The following is an 18411-nucleotide window of genomic DNA, read 5'->3' on the forward strand; positions in this document are numbered from 1 at the left end:
TCTCAGTCCCTTCACTGTTCTTGACAATTATAAAGTACAAAAACATGCAGTCATATTTAAAGAAGCACAATTTGGCAGCCAAAAGTAGTTAAAACGCTACCTCAGGACTTCCTGTACAGGGGAGGGGGCCAGGCAGCCATTAGACAGCCCTTAGACAGCTGTTAGCCATCAGACAGCACAGCCCAACCCAAGGCTTTAAAAATCCTGGAGTAGTCTCTCTCCTCCCACTGTCCAAGATGCCGAAAGGAAAGAAAGCCAAGGGGAAGAAGGTGGCTCCGGCCCCTGCTGTCATGAAGTAGGAAGCCAAGAAAGTGGTGAATCCCGTGTTTGAGAAAAGGCCTAAGAATTTTGGCATTGGACAGGACATCTAGCCCAAAAGAGACCTCACCCGCTTTGTGAAATGGCCCTGCTAGCTCAGGTTGCAGCAGCAGAGAGCCATCCTCTACAAGCGGCTGAAAGTACCTCCTGCAATTAACCAGTTCACCCAGGCCATGGACCGCCAAACAGTTACTCAGCTGCTTAGGCTGGCCCACAAGTACAGACCAGAGACAAAGCAGGGGAAGAAGCACAGCCTGTTGGCCCGGGCTGAGAAGAAAGCTGCTGGCAAAGGGGACGTCCCCAGTAAAAGACCACCTGTCCTTCGAGCAGGAGTTAACACCGTCACCACCTTGGTGGAGAACAAGAAAGCTCAGCTGGTGGTGAATGCACACGACGCGGATCCCATTGAGCTGGTTGTCTTCTTGCCTGCCCTGTGTCGTAAAATGGGGGTCCCTTAATGCATTATCAAGGGGAAGGCAAGACTGGGCCGTCTAGTCCACAGGAAGACCTGCACCACTGTCGCCTTCACATAGGTGAACTAGGAAGACAAAGGCGCTTTGGCTAAGCTGGTGGAAGCTATCAGGACCAATTACAACAACAGATATGATGAGATCCACCGTCACTGGTGAGGCAATGTCCTGGGTCCCAAGTCTGTGGCTTGCTGAATCCACAGAAAGACAGGATTGCATTCTGAAAACCTGAATTAATTATTGTCCTTACTTCAATGAGACAGAAAATTATAATCAAAATCATCACTATGCAGAGCTTAATAGCTTGTAGTGAATGCCAAGAATGAGTTCTCAGACAATTCCAGCTGAGTAGGGCAGGGGGCAGCTCTTCTAAGAGAGTCAGCCCCAGCACCCATCCACCAAGTATTTATTGAAAGGGCTTGTTAAACCACAAACATCCACTAGATGTCTTTTTTGAGGTCAGGTCATGAGACACCCGTGGCCTTGTAAGAGCGCTCAAACCGTATTCTCAGGAGGCTGTTTTCAGCGTTCCTTATCACACCACGCACTCCACTCCCTGTCCTGTTTTCAAGGTCAAGGCGTTTCATTCTCATGCACAAATAACATACACACAGTGCCTCAGTATTTTTCCATGTCCTGACCTCAAATGCCTTGTACATAGCTTGAATATGTTGCTATGCGCCCCCGACACACTATTTTTTTCTTTTTTTTGAGATGGAGTCTCGCTTTGTCACCCAGGCTGGAGTGCAATGGCGTGATCTCGGCTCACTGCAACCTCTGCCTCCCAGGTTCAAGTGATTCTCCTGCCTCAGCCTCCCGAGTAGCTGGGATTACAGGCGCATGCCACCATGTCCAGCTAATTTTTTTTTGTATTTTTAGTAGAGACGGGGTTTCACCATGTTGGCCAGGATGGTTTCGATCTCTTGACCTTGTGATCCACCCGCCTCAGCCTCCCAAAGTGCTGGGATTACAGGAGTAAGCCACCGCGCCTGGCCAGAATGAATGACTCTTAAGAGATTACAGCCTTGCTCCTTAAAGGTGGTCCCTGGACCAGTAGCATCAGCATCAGCTGAGAGCTTATTAGAAGTGCAGAACCTCAGGTCACACTTCTGACCTATTGATTTAGAATCTACATGTTAAACAAGACCCAGGTGTGATTTAGCACATTACTGTTTGGGAAGCACTATATTAATGCTTTCTATGAAGGTGTCTTAGTTTGTGTAAGCTAAGTAAGCTGATAACAAAATACCATCAACTCGGTGGCTTGTAAACAACAAACATTTACTTCTCATACTTGTGGAGGGTGGGAAGTCCGAGATCAAGGTGCTGGGAAATTTGGTGTCTGGTGAGGGCCCACTTCCTCATAGGTGTCTTCTGTGACCTTGCATGGTGGAACTGGTGAGGGATCTTGTTAGAGCCCCCCCCCCCCTTTTTTTTTTTTTTTTTGAGACAGAGTCTCACTCTGTTACCCAGGCTGGAGTGCAGTGGTGCCATCTCACCATCTCAGCTCACTGCAACCTTTGCCTCCCAGGCTCAAGTGATTCTCCTGCCTCAGCGTCATGAGTAGCTAGGATTACAGGCACTCACTACCACCCCTGACTAATTTTTGTTTTGTTTTGTTTTGTTTTTTGAGACACAGTCTCACTTTGTCATCCAGGCTGGAGGGCAGTGGCACGATCTCGGCTCACTGCAACCTCCGCCTCCCAGGTTCAAGTGATTCTCCTGCCTCAGCCTCCTAAGTAGCTGGGATTACAGGCATGTACCACCACACCCAGCTAATTTTTGTATTTTCAGTAGAGGTGGGGTTTCACCATGTTGGCCAGGCTGGTCTCAAACTCTGACCTCAGGTGATCTACCTGCCTCGGCCTCCCACAGTGCTGGGATTACAAGCGTGAACCACTGTGCCCGGCCTAATTTTTGTATTTTCAGTAGAGATGGGTTTCTGCCATGTTGGCCAGGCTGGTCTGGGACTCCTGACCTCATGTGATCCACCCACCTTGGCCTCCCAAAGTGCTGGGATTACAGGCATGAGCCAGTGCACCTGGCCTGGGGCCTCTTTTATAAAGGCACTAATTCCGCTCATTCAGGCTTCACCCTCATGACTTAATCACCTCCCAAATGCCCCACCTACTAACACCATTATCTTGGGGCTAGAATTTCAATATATGAATTTTGTGGGAACACAAACATTTAGACCCTAGCAGCAGGGAAGCCAGGGATCTGGGTTGTTAGTGGTGATCTAGGTGTGAGGGTGAATGTGTGTGTACCTATGTGTAATCGAAATGGTCTTGTATTCCCTAATGCGCCACTCTACACACATCACTGAGGTCCTGGGACTGTACTCCATCATCTCAGAAGTGTCTCCCAGCCCCAACTCCTGCCTGGCATTCTGAGACCACACAATGTATGTGGAGGGCTGTGCTTGCTATCTCATGATCTCATTCCAGGTTATCATCTCCCCGACACTGACTTGTCTGCACCACACACTCCCATCTTGCCATCTCCTTGCCTCCACACAGACATCAGACAATCTCATTCCACATGTACCCCGCCAAGCCCATGTTGGCTTCCCCAGATTCTCTTTGTATGGGGCTGAGGTTTGACAACAACCAACCATTTCCCTGCCAGAGTACTACCTGCCCAGCTAGAAGCTTTTGGCAGGAAAACGGGAGTCAGGAAGTGAGTGGTCTGTAGTCTTTGATCTTTCTGGAAGGCTGGGAAGAAGAAACGTTTCCTGGTTGGGTCCCCAAAGCTGAGGCTGAGAGCTCTGCCTGGACACTTCTGGGCATGCTTGTTCTGGCTGGCGCTAAAATGCAGTGCTGGTGTTTGCTAATTTGTTCACCACACTTGCCAGGCCTTGTGAAAAGATTCCTGCCAGGAACGGAACCAGGAATCATGAGTTGGCTGAGTTGACACAGCATAAAGCTCAACTTAAACAGTTTATGGGTATTTTATTTCTGTTCTCTTTTTTCCTTGGTTCTGGTTTTCTAGCTTTGTACTCCTATTATCAGAGTGGGCATAAATTTCAGTTCAATTTAGTTCAGATAGGATTCCAGCTGGGCGCAGTGGTTCATACCTGTAATCCAAGTACTTTGGGAGGTTGAGGTGGTGGATGGCCTAAGGCCAGGAGTCTGAGACCAGCATAGGCAATGTGGTAAAACCCCAGCTCTACGAAATTTTTTTTTTTTTTAATTAGCCAGGTATGGTGGTGTATGCCTGTGGTCCCAGCTAATTGGGAGACTGAAGTGGGAGGATAACCTGGGCCTGAGGAAGTTGACGCTGCAGTGAGCTATAATCACACCACTGCACTCCAGCGTGGGTGACAGAGAGACCTTGTCTCAAAAAAAAAAAAAAAAAAAAGATTCCAAAGTGCTTTGTTATAATCACTCCCTGGCAAATGCTTTCAGCTTCCTTGCTTTTTTCTTCCTCCCCAACCCCGAATAAAAGCAATCACTGACTTCTCCACGCCTTCCCATGAGCCCCTGAACATTGTTGGCGAAAATTACTTAACTTGACTGACTGGTTTTCCTAATAATCACAAACAACACAAAGGCACACAAGACACTGCCCAGTAATCCCAGAGATTCTCCAGGAAATTTGCTTACTCACAAAACTTGATGTCAATTTTATCCTTTCACACGGTTCTCAAGTCTCACCCCTCAACTATTCTTACCTGACGCTTCACTGAGAGATTAAAACAGATTAGACCAGAGACTTTGTCTTTTTATGGTCAAGACTACAAACTTTTCTGCATATGCATCTTTCTTTCTTTCCCTTTCTTTCTTTCTTTCTTTCTTTCTTTCTTTCTTTCTTTCTTTCTTTCTTTCCTTCCTTCCTTCCTTCTTTCTTTCTGTCTGTCTCTTTCTCTCTCTCTCTTTCTTTTTTTGAGACAGGGTCTCACTGGGTTGCGCAGGCTGGAGTGCAGTGGCACAATCTCAGCTCACTGCAACCTCCGCCTCCCAGGTTCAAGCCTTTCTCCTGCCTCACCCTCCCGATTAGCTGGGACTACAGGCATGTGCCACCACACCGGGCCCATCTTCACTTTTCTTTCTGTGACAATGGAGGCAGCTTCTCTCCTCCTACCAAAGGTTAATGTACTTGGGATGCATTTCTCCTAACCTTCCCAGGCTACCTGGATTATTTCTTTTCTCCTGCATAACTAACCTCTTCTGAATCAACTAGAATACTTTCCACCACAAGTAAAAAGACACAGGCCATCAGCAGACTGAACACTCCCAAACTTATATCTCCTGCCCAGGATGTCTTCCAAGCTTCATCAATTAATGGGCTGAAGAGCCTCCTGTGTCAAGCCTGGGCAACATGGCAAAACCTCCTCTCTATAAAAAATACAAAAATTAGCCGGGTATGGTGATGTATGCCTGTAGTCCCAGCTACTCGGGAGGCTGAGGTGAGAGGATCGCTTGAGCCCAAGTGGTCGAGGCTGCAGTGAACTGAGATCATGCCACTGCACTCCAGTCTGCGTGATAGAGCAGAGGGAGACTCTGTCTCAATAATTAAAAAAAAAAAAAAAAAAAAAAGAGAAAGAAAAAAAGTCACCTGGACATTTTCCCCATGGCATCTTAAACTTAACGTGTTCTAAACTGAACTGATTTCTACCTGCAACAGATGCTTCTAGCTGCATTCTCTCTTGGTTCTTTGCTAGCAAGTATCCCAACGTTGTTTAGAATAGTAACATGTCCAGCTAAAAAATTGCTAGCCAAGCTCTTTTATTGTTAGAAGTGATCATATGACAATTCTGCCCAGAGGTATGAGCAGAAGTTACTGGATAGGGCCTCCAGGAAAGCTTTTTAAAAGTGGGCAGAACCAACCCTCTCTTTATTTTTTTGCATGGAACATGCACGGAAGTAGGGCGACCACCTCATGTTCATGAGGTCCACAAGCTGAGAGTGAAAAAGCGGAAGGTTAGAAGGACCCTGGGAAACAACATCATGGGATCCCAACATTAGTTCTGGGATGTTACAGGAAAAAAATGACGCCCTACTTGTTTTTTTGTTTTGTTTTGTTTTTGAGATGGAGTCTCACTCTGTCGCCCAGGCTGGAGTGCGGTGGTGCAATCTAGGTTCACTGCAAGCTCTGCCTCCTGGATTCAAGCGATTCTCCTGCCTCGGCCTCCCGAGTAGCTGAGTCTACAGGCACGTGCCACCACACCTGGCTAATTTTTTGTATTTTTAGTAGATACAGGGTTTCACCGTGGTAGCCAGGATGGTCTCGATTTCCTGACCTCGTGATCTGCCCGCCTCGGCTTCCTAAAGTGCTGGGGATACAGGCGTGAGCCACCGCGCCCGGCCGCCATTACTTGTTTAAGCTACTATGTATAGCAGACATTTTGTTACAGGCAACTGAACCAAGCCTTAGCTATACACCACTCAGACGTACTTCTCCCTAGCCTTCCCCATTACTAATTGGGACCTCCAGTGCCAAATCCAGAGACGGGCAAGTTATCCGGGATTCTTCTCTCTTAACACCCACCTACAATCCAATCTATAAGCAAGTACTGCAGCATCTCCTCCAAAATATTCCTATTCATGCACTTGTCTTTATCAGCCTTGCCACTACCTGGTTCAAGCCACTATCATCTCCTAAAATAACCTGATACTGGTCCCTTTGCCTATCCCCTTGCCTCCTTTCAGTCTTTTCACCATCTAGCAGCTAGAAGGAGCTTTTAAAATGCAAACTGGGCATCAGTATTGGCAGATACTAAAACTTCCAGGAAGGACATGAACTGCTTTGCCTAAGAGAGAGAGGGAAAAAAAAAAAAAAGAATTTGGAACTCCCCAATTTAGAAGGAAAAATTAAGAAAATGGAACTCCCCATTTTAGAAGGAAAAATTAAGAAAAGAGTAGAGAGAATGGCTCTGGGTTACATAATGGATTCCTTAATCACTGGCTAAGAAATAAAAAAAAAAAAACCTCTGAATATTGGAATGAATTAATTTTCTTGTGGAAATTGGTGAAGGGGCTAAATATCCTAATGATCTTGGAACAAAATAGAGCTCACATTTAAAAATAGCTAGCAGGACGCAGGAGGAGGCAAGCCCAGGGAGCTCACAGGCATTGTGGGAGAACTTTGGACTATCATAGAACATAGAACTTGGATTTGTTCCAATTTAATCAGACCTCTGAAGGGCAGAGGAGCCACCCACAGATGGCTTTGGGTTATGTTTGGGTTTTACTTGCCAGGTTGGGGGCATTGTTTAGATATCAGCTGTTGGTCATGCTGAACTGTGAAACAGGCGTCACTCCTTAATTGAGGTCTTTTTTTTTTTTTCCTTTATTTTATTTTATTTTATTTTTTATTTATGAAGTATTTATTGATGATTCTTGGGCATTTCTCGGAGAGGGGGATATGAGAGGGTCATAGGGTAATAGTGGAGAGAAGGTCAGGAGATAAACACATGAACAAAGGTCTCTGGTTTTCCTAGGCAGAGGACCCTGCGGCCTTCTGCAGTGTTTGTGCCCCTGGGTACTTGAGATTAGGGAGTGGTGATGACTCTTAAAGAGCATGCTGCCTTCAAGCATCTGTTTAACAAAGCACATCTTGCACCGCCCTTAATCCATTTAACCCTGAGCTGATACAGCACATGTTTCAGATAGCACGGGGCTGGGGGAAAGGCCATAGATCAACAGCATCCCAAGGCAGAAGAATTTCTCCTAGTCAGAACAAAATGGAGTCTCCTATGCCCACCTCTTTCTACACAGACACAGCAACAATCTGATCTCTCCTTCCATTCCCCACACTTCCGCCCCTTCTTTTCAACAAAACCACCATCGTCCTCATGGCCTGCTCCCGATGGTCGCTATCCCTTCAGAGCTGTTGGGTACACCTCCCAGACAGGGCGGCGGGGCAGAGGCGCTCCTCACTTCCTATATGGGGTGGCGGCCGGGCAGAGGCGCTCCTCACCTCCCAGACGGGGCGGCCAGGCAGAGGTGCTCCTCACTTCCCAGACTGGGCGGCCGGGCAGAGGCGCTCCTCACCTCCCAGACGGGGTGGCCAGGCAGAGGCGCTCCTCACTTCCCATATGGGGTGGCGGCCGGGCAGATGCGCTCCTCACTTCCCAGATGGGGCAGCCGGGCAGAGGCGCTCCTCACTTCCTCCCAGATGGGGTGGCGGCCAGGCAGAGGTGCTCCTCACCTCCCAGATGGGGCGGCCGGGCAGAGGTGCTCCTCATCTCCCAGACGGGGCAGCCGGGCAGAGGTGCTCCTCTTCTCCCCGACGGGGCGGCCGGGCAGAGGTCCTCCTCACTTCCCAGAAGGGGCGGCCAGGCAGAGGTGCTCCTCACTTCCTCCCAGATGGGGTGGTGGCCGGGTAGAGGCGCTCCTCACCTCCCAGACGGGACAGCCGGGCAGAGGCGCTCCTCACTTCCCAGACGGGGCAGCCGGGCAGAGGCGCTCCTCACATCCCATACGGGGTGGCGGTCGGGCAGAGGCGCTCCTCACCTCCCAGACGGGGCGGCTGGGCAGAGGTGCTCCTCATCTCCCAGACGGGGCGGCCGGGCAGAGGTGCTCCTCATCTCCCAGACGGGGCAGCCGGGCAGAGGTGCTCCTCACCTCCTCCCAGACGGGGTGGCAGCCGGGCAGAGGCACTCCTCACCTCCCAGACGGGGCAGCCGGGCAGAGGCGCTCTTCACTTCCCAGACGGGGCAGCCAGGCAGAGGCGCTCCTCACCTCCCAGACGGGGCGGCCGGGCAGAGACGCTCCTCACTTCCCAGATGGGGCAGCCGGGCAGAGGCGCTCCTCACTTCCTCCCAGACGGGGTGGCGGCCGGGCAGAGGCGCTCCTCACTTCCCAGACGGGGCGGCCGGGCAGAGGGGCTCCTCACTTCTCATACGGGGTGGCGGCCGGGCAGAGGCGCTCCTCACTTCCCAGATGGGGCAGCCGGGCAGAGGCGCTCCTCACTTCCTCCCAGATGGGGTGGCGGCCAGGCAGAGGCGCTCCTCACCTCCCAGATGGGGTGGCCGGGCAGAGGTGCTCCTCATCTCCCAGACGGGGCAGCCGGGCAGAGGTGCTCCTCACTTCCTCCCAGACGGGGTGGCGGCAGGGCAGAGGCGCTCCTCACTTCCCAGATGGGGCGGCCGGGCAGAGGCACTCCTCACTTCCCAGACGTTGGGCGACTGGGCAGAGGCGCTCCTCACTTCCCAGACGGGGCGGCCGGGCAGAGGCGCTCCTCACCTCCCAGACGGGGCGGCCGGGCAGAGGCGCTCCTCACTTCCCAGACGTTGGGCGACTGGGCAGAGGCGCTCCTCACTTCCCAGACGGGGCGGCCGGGCAGAGGCGCTCCTCACTTCCCAGATGGGGTGGCCGGGCAGAGGGGCTCCTCACATCCCAGACGATGGGCGGCCAGGCAGAGCCGCTCCTCACTTCCTAGACGGGGTGGCGGCAGGGCAGAGGCTGTAATCTTAGCACTTTAGGAGGCCAAGGCAGGAGGCTGGTAGGTGGAGGTTGTAGCGAGCCGAGATCACGCCACTGCACTCCAGCCTGAGCACCATTGAGCATTGAGTGAGCGAGACTCCGTCTGCAATCCCAGCACCTCGGGAGGCCGAGGCAGGCAGATCACTCGAGGCCAGGAGCTGGAGACCAGCCCGGTCAACATGGCGAAACCCCGTCTCCACCAAAAACACAAAAACCATTCAGGCGTGGCGGCGCGCGCCTGCAATCCCAGGCACTCGGCAGGCCGAGGCAGGAGAGTCACAGGAGCCCCAGGCAGGGAGGTTGCAGCCAGCCAAGATCAGGGCAGTACAGTCCAGCTTCAGCAACAGAGGGAGACGAGGGAGAGGGAGAGGGACAATTGAGGTCTTATTACCTTGTTTTGTGAATTATTTGGGAAGGGTAAGGGTGAGTAGGACCTGCTGATTTGGATTACTTACCTGGATTTATAACCAGATGGATGAGTGGCGCTTAGGAGGAACTTTTTAGCAACTCTCAGTGGTGTCCTAATTTTTTCATTCAAAATAATCTGAAAACAAGCCTGGGCAATATAATGAGACCCAATCTCTACTAAACTTACAAAAAATGAGTGGGGCATGGTGGTGCATGCCTGTAGTCACAGGTACTCAGGAGGCTGAAGCAGGAGGATTGCTTGAACCCAGGAGTTGGAGGCTGCAGAAAGCTATGATCACACCACTGTACCTCAGCCCAGGTGACAGAGTAAGACTCTGTCTCTAAAATAATAATAATTGTATATATGTATATATATATAATTTTTTTTTTTTTTTGAAACAGGGCCTCACTCTGTCACCCAGGCTGGTGTACAGTGGCATGATCTCAGCTCACTGCAACCTCTGCCTCCCAGGTTCAAATAATTCTCCAGCCTCAGCCTCCTGAGTAGCTGGGACCACAGGTGCGCACCACCAAGCTCAGCTAATTTTTGTATTTTTAGTAGAGATGTGGTCTTGCCATGTTGCCCAGGCTGGTCTTGAACTCCTGAGCTCAAAGTGATCCACCTGCCTCTGCCTCCCAAAGGGCTGGGATTACAGGTGTGAGCCACTGCACCCAGCCTAACAATAATAATTGCGTTTTTTTGTTTTTTGTTTTTTGTTTTTTGAGACGGAGTCTTACTCTGTTGCCCAGGCTGGAGTGCAGTGGCACGATCTTTGCTCACTGCAAGCTCCGCCTGCTGGATTCATGCCATTCTCCTGCCTCAGCCTCTTGAGTAGCTGGGACTACAGGTGCCTGCCACCTCGCCCGGCTAATTTTTTGTATTTTTAGTAGAGATGGGGTTTCACCATATTAGCCAGGATGGTCTCCATCTCCTGACCTCGTGATCCACCCCCCTCGGCCTCCCAAAGTGCTGGGATTACAGGCGTGAGACACCGCACCCGGCCAATAATTTAAAAATATTTATATGAGAGGCAGAGAAATTTTGTAGGAAAGGAATGCTTTGTATGGAAGAGAGTTAAGATGCACAAAGACAGTAAGTGGTTCAAGATCAAGGGGAAAAGTGAGTGCTTAGCTCAGTGTTGGTTACTTGTATCTTACTTCAGCCCAGACTCTTGGGCTCATGCCCAAGTTCCAGCTCAGGGGGACACCAACAAAGAAAAAAGTAAGAACTTAAACAAGTGGCTTCATTAAACTCTCTGTGACATACTGAGTAGCTTTGTTACATGGATGGGAGATGGCACCAGTGACTTCGACCCTATCGGAGACATTGGGATTCATCAATCTAATTACTCATGTGGAGGGTACCCAAGGAGACCCTTATGTTTGGAGAGTCACTGGAAGGGCTCACAGGACCCAGAATATAGTTGTATTCATGGCTAAGGTTTATTATGGCAATGTAATGAGGAGCGAGAAAGACTCAGGTGGAGCCTGGGGAAATCCATGGGCAGGCATCCTACTGCCCCCTCCCTCCACGAGGAATCGCACAGTGCACTCTTCCTTTAGCAATGAAAATATATTTCCCCAGCAATAAGCATTCAATGTTTCTGCTTATCAGAGGGAAACCCATTAGAGTCTCAACATCCAAAGTTTTACTAGGGTCTAGTCACATAAGGCACCCTCTGCCTAGCATGTACCAAAATTCCAGACCCCCCGAAGGAAGGCAGGTGTTCAGCATAAACCACACTGTTTGTACAGTTCAGGCAGAATGGGCCACCTTTGTCAGTTAGGGAATGGTGGGGACACGCTTCAAATCCAAGTTCCCGGACACCAGCCCAAGGCCAACGTCACAATCAGGCTTGCTATGTTAACTCTTCTGTACATCAGTAAAACCTCTAGCAATAGTGAAGTCATTAAGAGAAATTTCGTCCTGGAAATTTTCCACCAGAATTTCTAATGTTGTATGGTGTCTGCACAGAAGTTAGGATTAAATATGTTAAAGCTTGGCAGCTCTTCTAACTGGTCTATATTCAAGAAATATATTCAAGGCAGGGCAAAAGAAAAAGAATATAGCCAATTGCAAATGAGGAGGTAATTGGTTCTTTGACCATTCGTCCCTGAAGCACAGCTGCAGATTAACACTTCCTTGTGGGTCGTTCTCATCTCAGGAGGACACCTGATATACATAGACACACAGGGAGGTGGGCACTGAGGGTGGGCTGTAAACCTGACACAACCTAGCTGTGATATCCACTGTGACATCTAACCTGCTAGTAGAATGATGCCAAGAATGGAAGTAATGCAAGCTGACAGAGGTTTGGGCCCAGGAATTTCCTCTCACAATAGAGGAACATGGTAGAGACAGACGTAGTCACAGAACCAGAGCTGTGGGCCAAGAGAAGGTTGAAAGATGAGTATTTCTGGCAGAAAGCTAACAGTAACTATCTTGAATTTATCAGGCACTTCCCTAAGGAAAATTGCTTTCAGAAAACACTGGGGCAAGAGAATACATGGAAGATAGTTTATACTCCTGCATCCTCCAACCTAGAATTCTAAAAGAAAAAAAAAAGAGTCCCTAGAAAAAGAAAGAAGCTGAGGACCTAGGACAAATTGAACAGAGCAATGCAGCCTGGGCTGCAAATAGCCGGATACTAAAACTAGGATTTTTGCAGAGCTATCTCAGGGGTGGAAGAACCTGAACTACAGGTTAAATGTGCCAGGTGATGTTCTGGAATAGAAAGTCAAGGAGAATGAGAGTCAGATCATGAAGTGTTTGGGGTGAGACTGTATGAAATGAGCGCCAGAAGCTGTAACACTTGTGTGCTTAAATAATGCCAATTTTGGAGTAAGATTTTGTCAGGGTAGAATCTGCTGTGGAAGCATGAGCTGAGCTTCCCACCTTCCCCATCCAACAATGAATTAATCCAGTGAGACACTACCTTTTCTCCATCAATTTGTATTCTTGATCCTGAATATGAGGACAATGGTAAAATTGCACAATGTGAGTTACAATTCTCTTGTGCTCCTTGGATGATGTTTTTCAACTTTAGTTTTGTTTTTTTTGTTGTTGTTGAGTTTCAGAGAGAAAGAGGCATTTGTAGGTTTGGATTGAATCAGATGGATTTTCCATTTAGAAAGCAAAAGGTAAGAAAAAAATAGAAACAATACCTTTGTGCCAAGAGAAAAGCAAATGGGAAAGTTAGATATGGAATTGTTATCAATATGTCTTCTTTTTTAGTACAAAATACCTTCAAAACTTAGTTAATCTTGTACATTCAACAGAGTATGTTCTGGAATGTTCTATTCACATGTTTCAGGAAGACTAACCTTTCTCTTTCTATTCTGTAGAAAATCAAGATTTCATCATTGTGTTTAAAATGATTAAGGCAGCTGGGGGCGGTGGCTCATACCTGTAATCCCAGCATTTTGGGAGGCTGAGGTGGGTGGATCACGAGGTCAAGAGATTGAGACAATCCTGGCCAACATGGTGAAACCCTGTCTCTACTAAAAATACAAAAATTAGCTGGGCATGGTGGCGTGCACTTGTAGTCCCAGCTACTCGGGAGGCTGAGGCAGAAGAATCGCTTGAACCTGGGAGGTGGAGGTTGCGGTGAGCTGAGATCGTGCCACTGCACTCCAGTCTGGTGACAGAGCGAGACTCTTTTTCAAAAAACAAACAAACAAACAAAAAAAAGATTAAGCCATCAACACAATTTTATTTTATTTGCATAGCCTTCAAATAGGAAAGTCTAGGTTCATAGTTAGATAACTTTTCCTGTCTGGCAAGAGACCTTATACAGTTTATATACTGATGAACTAAATTATACAAAACCTGAGAAGCCATGGTCAGAGAAGATTGCACACACACACAGTTGTTGTTGTTTTGAGATAGAGTTTTGCTCTGTCACCCTGGCTGGAGTGCAGTGGGGTGATTTTGGCTCACTGCAACCTCAACCTCCTGGCTCAATTGATCCTCTCACTTCAGCCTCTGAGTAGCTGAGGTTACAGGTATATGCCACCACACCCAGCTTATTTTTTTGCATTTTGTAGAGATGAATTTTGGTCATGTTGCTCAGGCTGTTCTTGAATTTCTGGGCTCAAGTGATCCACCATTGAGTGCTGGCCATGTATGCAGTAGCATCAGTGCTTGTGGTAGTAGCAGCAACAGTGATCCCAATAGGGGTATGGGTGGCATCACTAAGTTTCTTGGTAAATGCAGCCACAGAAAACATACCAGAGTATAGAGGAGCAGATGCTGGGTACCCAAGACAACCTAGTGACAGAACACAAAGCTTTACTGGCAGCTGGAGGCCTCATGGAGCAGATGGGGACAGTTAGAAGGATGCTTTTTTTTTTTTTTTGAGACTGAGTCTCACTCAGTTGTCTAGGCTGGAGTACAGTGGCACAATATTGGCCCACTGCAACCTCTGCCTCATTGCAGTTCAATCGTTCAAACAATTCTCCAGCCTCAGCCTCCCAAGTAGCTGGGATTACAGGCATGAGCCACCATGCCTGGCTAATTTTTGTATTTTTAGTAGAGACAGGTTTCATCATGTTGGCCAGACTGGTCTCAAACTTCTGACCTCAGGTGATCCACCTGCCTCGGCCTCCCAAAGTGCTGGGATTACAGGTGTGAGCCACTGTACCCAGCCATAGAATGCTTTTATTGTTATTATGTTGACCTCATTTGCAACTCTAGATTGGTGTGGCCTGGTAACACATATATAGTGCCAGAATAAACATCTTTGTGCATCCATCCTTTTGCATATTTTGAATTCTTTCCTTAAGACAGAAAAGTATTGAGTCAAATGATATAAATACTTTCTGGGAGTTGAAACAACACCTGGGCTCTTCTAGTCTGGGTATTACAATCACCAAATTGCTTTACAAAAAGTTGTCTCAATTAGGAATTTATGCAGCCCTGAGAAAAGTGTGAGCTGTCCTCTTTGACCGGTCTTGCTAAAATTGGCTATTGCAAGTTTTAGAATCATTGCTAATTTTGTCAGGCAAATGATAATTTGCGGTTATTGTTTGCATTCCTATGATTACTCATCAAATTAAGTCTTCCCATTTATCCTGACTGGTTTGATTTCCTTTTCTGAGAATGTCCATTCAAGACCATTACTATTTAAAATGACTTTTTTATGTTTTGTTTTGTTTTAAAGAGTCTTGCTCTGTCACCCAGGTTGGAGTGCAGTGGCATGATCTCGGCTTACTGCAACCTCTGCCTCCCGGGTTCAAGCGATTCTCCTGCCTCAACCTCCCTACTAGCTGGGATTACAGGTGCCCGCCACCATGCCCAGCTAATTTTTGTATTTTTAGTAGAGATGGGGTTTCACCATGTTGGCCAGGCTGGTCTGGAACTCCTGACCTCAAGTGATCTGCCCACTTCGGCCTCCCAAAGTGCTGGGATTATAGGCATGACTCACTGTGCCTGGCCTAAAATGATTTTAATTATACCTTTTAATTTTTAAAATAATGTATATAAATATCTATGTAAAATATACTAATTCTTTGTCAAATTTACTATATCTATTCCCAAATTTGTCATTTTTTTCTTGAATATTATGAGTTTTAATGCATACCCTTAAATTTCATGTAATCAACTTCATGAAAAATCTCCATCTTTTTTTTTTTTTTTTTTTTGAGATGGAGTCTCGTTCTGTTGCCCAGGCTGGAGTGCAGTGGCACGATCTCGGCTCACTGCAAGCTCTACCTCCCGGGTTCAAGTGATTCTCCTGCCTCAGCCTCCCAAGTAGCTGGGACTACAGGCGCTCGCCACCACACCTGGCTAATTTTTTGTATTTTTAGTAAAGACAGGGTTTCACCGTGTTGCCCAGGCTGGTGTCAAACTCCTGAGCTCAGGCGATCCGCCTGCCTCAGCCTCCCAAAGTGCTGGGATTACAGGTGTGAGCCACCACGCCTGGCTCATTTCTTAATTTAAAAAGCCTTCTCTGCATCAACAATTTTGTTGAGTATTCACATCTCACATCTTTATTCTTCTAGTTTGTGCTTCATTTTGCTTCAGTGGGACACAGTGGTGCGAAGCTGGAACTCTGAGCCAGGCAGATCTGCCTGGGGATTATGCTAATTAGCAGATGGATATCTCCTTGAGCTTCCTATATAAAACTTTATCACAGAGAATATTTCTGAAATGCCTGTTTACCCAACTTCACAGATTATTTAGACAAAAAGCGAATAGGTGTACACTGGAGATCTTCGTCTGCAAATGTTTTTCCTCCCTGACAGAAGCAACTGCCAGGTTTTAAAAAATAGGTTTAGCTTGCTCAAAAGTCCCCTTTGAGGATCACGTGAGCCCAGGGGTTTGAGACCAGCCTGGGTAAGATAATGAGACCCTAGCTCTACAAAAACATACAAAAATTAGCCAGAGATGATGACATGAACCCGTAGTTCCAGCTACTCAGGAGGCTGAGGTGGGAGGGTTGCTTGAGCCTGGGAGGTTGAGGCTGCAGTAAGCCATGATCCTGCCTCTGCACTTCAGCCTGGACAATAGAGGGAGACCCTGTCTCAAAAAAAATAATAATCCCTTTCACTTCCATCCTTATAGGAAGTATGCCAGAGGAATGGGTATTGGAGCTTTTTTTAGTTTTCCCCGTTTGTCTATGCAACCAATCACACAGATTTATTTTCCCTTCTTGGGTTCTTGGTTTTAAAAAGGTGCTTCATTCATGAATTCTGAGGAAAGCTAGGGAAAATTTAAACCATTATAAACTGGGGAATTTAGCTTTTAGACATCTCCAACAGGCTGTGCAGGAGTGGGTAGCATCCTCTGGTGGACAATTTTAGAACTGGTATGGTCTCTGATGGGTGCACTGGAACCAGTTGGGGAGATACAGATCCAGGGTGAATCCTCTCCAAAATCTCTCCTCAGCATTTTTCTGTGGCTCTCTGATGGTCAGCAAGTAAACGGCTGCTTTGTATCCCTGATGAACTAGCAGGTCCAGTATTAAACCCACTATGAGTGGTTTGTGTGAGCCGTGTGAGTTTTCTGCTTGCCCCAAATAAGAATGCCAGCGGAATGGGAGAAGTGTAAAATGAGTTTCTCCACAAAAGTGACTGAGTGGGCTGAACAGTAAAGGGCAGTGGATGTGGAAAACAAAAAAAGGGAGTGAATACAGGCAGAATCCACCCATCCTCTGACTCCTTGCCATTCTTCAAGTGCACAGATTTTAGGAGAGGTAAGGAAGAAACAGATATTAATTACCTTAATTAATTAATTAATTTTATTTTTAAATTTTTTGTAGAGGCAGGGTTCTGCCATGTTGCCCAGGCTAGTCTCGAACTCCCGGACAGGCTCAAGCTATCCACCTGCCTTGGCCTCCCAAAATGCTGGGATTACAAGCATGTGCCACCACACCCGGCTCAGATAGTAACTCTCAACAACAACAAAAATATAGACATACACCAAGAAGGCAGAAGAGAAACTATAATCATACAAGCCTGACAAAATTAAAGATGGGGTTGGCAATGAAATTGGTGGCATTCCAATGCCATGAACCGTGACTCACACTAGTGGGTTGCTACACTGGCAGTCCATTTGCAGTGAGAAGGACAGATTTGTAAATGTCAACAGAGGAAGTTCAAGGACAATGCTAGTTTTGAATTAGCTTTTTAAACTGTAATATTATTTTTTAAATGTATATGCATTAAATGCATTGAAGCATTTCTTTCTCCACTTTGAAAGGAATGTGTATTAGTCTGTTCTCATGCTGTTATAAGGACATACCCGGGGCTGGGTAGTTTATAAAGGAGAGAGGTTTAATTGACTCACAGTTCCACATGGCTGGGGAGGCCTCAGGAAACTTACAATCATGGCTGAAAGGGAAGCGAACACATCCTTCTTCACATGGCGACAGGAGAAAGAAGTGCCGAACAAAGGGGAAAAAGCCCCTTGTAAAACCATCAGATCTTGTGAGAACTCACTCACTATCATTAGAACAGCATGGGGCTAACAGCCCCCATGATTCAATTACCTCCCACCAGGTCCCTCCCCCTGGGTCCCTCCCATGACACTTGGGGATTATGGGAACTACAATTCAAGATGAGATTTGGCTGGGGACACAGCCAAACCATATCAGAAGGATTTTAATTTTGAGACTTCTGTGATGTGCGTGAATTCCCTACAATTTGCAAATGTGCCTATTCATCAAGACTTCTATTTTGGAATAAGTATGGGTACTCTGTCCTTGACAAGTTATCATCAAAGGAAACAATGAAAATTAAGTTTATGGAAGTCACAAGTCCATGTTGATACAAGAAAATGGAATTGTCTTCCATATAAATTTCCAAAGCTGTTTATCAAAACTTAGAATGCTGTACAGACCAATCCCAATTACAAGAATCTTAAATATAGTTGTGATCAAGTTGCTAATCATAACCTGTTGCTAACCCACAAGTCCACTGATTCACTGAAGTAATTTAGCTAAAAGTTATCTGTGAAGACATTACTGTTTGCTATGCTTCTTAGTTCTCCTTTTACATACCTTATGAAGAAATTCAAGGCTGGGTGTGGTGGCTCACACCTGTAATCCCAGCACTTTGGGATGCTGGGGTGGGAGGATTGCTTGAGGCCAGGAGTTTGAGACCAGCTGGGGCAACATAGCAAGATCCTGTCTCCACAAAAAGAATTTTTTTTTTTTTTTTTTTTGAGACAGGGTCTCACTCTGTTCCCCAGGCTGGAGTGCAGTGGTGCAATCATGGCTCCCTGAAGCCTCAACCTCCCGGGCTCAAGCGATCCTCCCACCTTGGCCTTCTGAGTAGCTAGGACT

The 18411-nt window shown here is 47.3% G+C and overlaps 1 pseudogene; it reads left to right on the plus strand.

The window, feature by feature from the left end:
- Positions 1-236: 236 nt before the first annotated feature.
- LOC100462253 (large ribosomal subunit protein eL8-like) lies at positions 237-936 on the plus strand (annotated as a pseudogene).
- Positions 937-18411: the final 17475 nt, after the last annotated feature.

This window comes from Pongo abelii, chromosome 13 (genome assembly GCF_028885655.2).
Source record: "Pongo abelii isolate AG06213 chromosome 13, NHGRI_mPonAbe1-v2.0_pri, whole genome shotgun sequence".
Lineage (NCBI taxonomy): Eukaryota > Metazoa > Chordata > Mammalia > Primates > Hominidae > Pongo > Pongo abelii.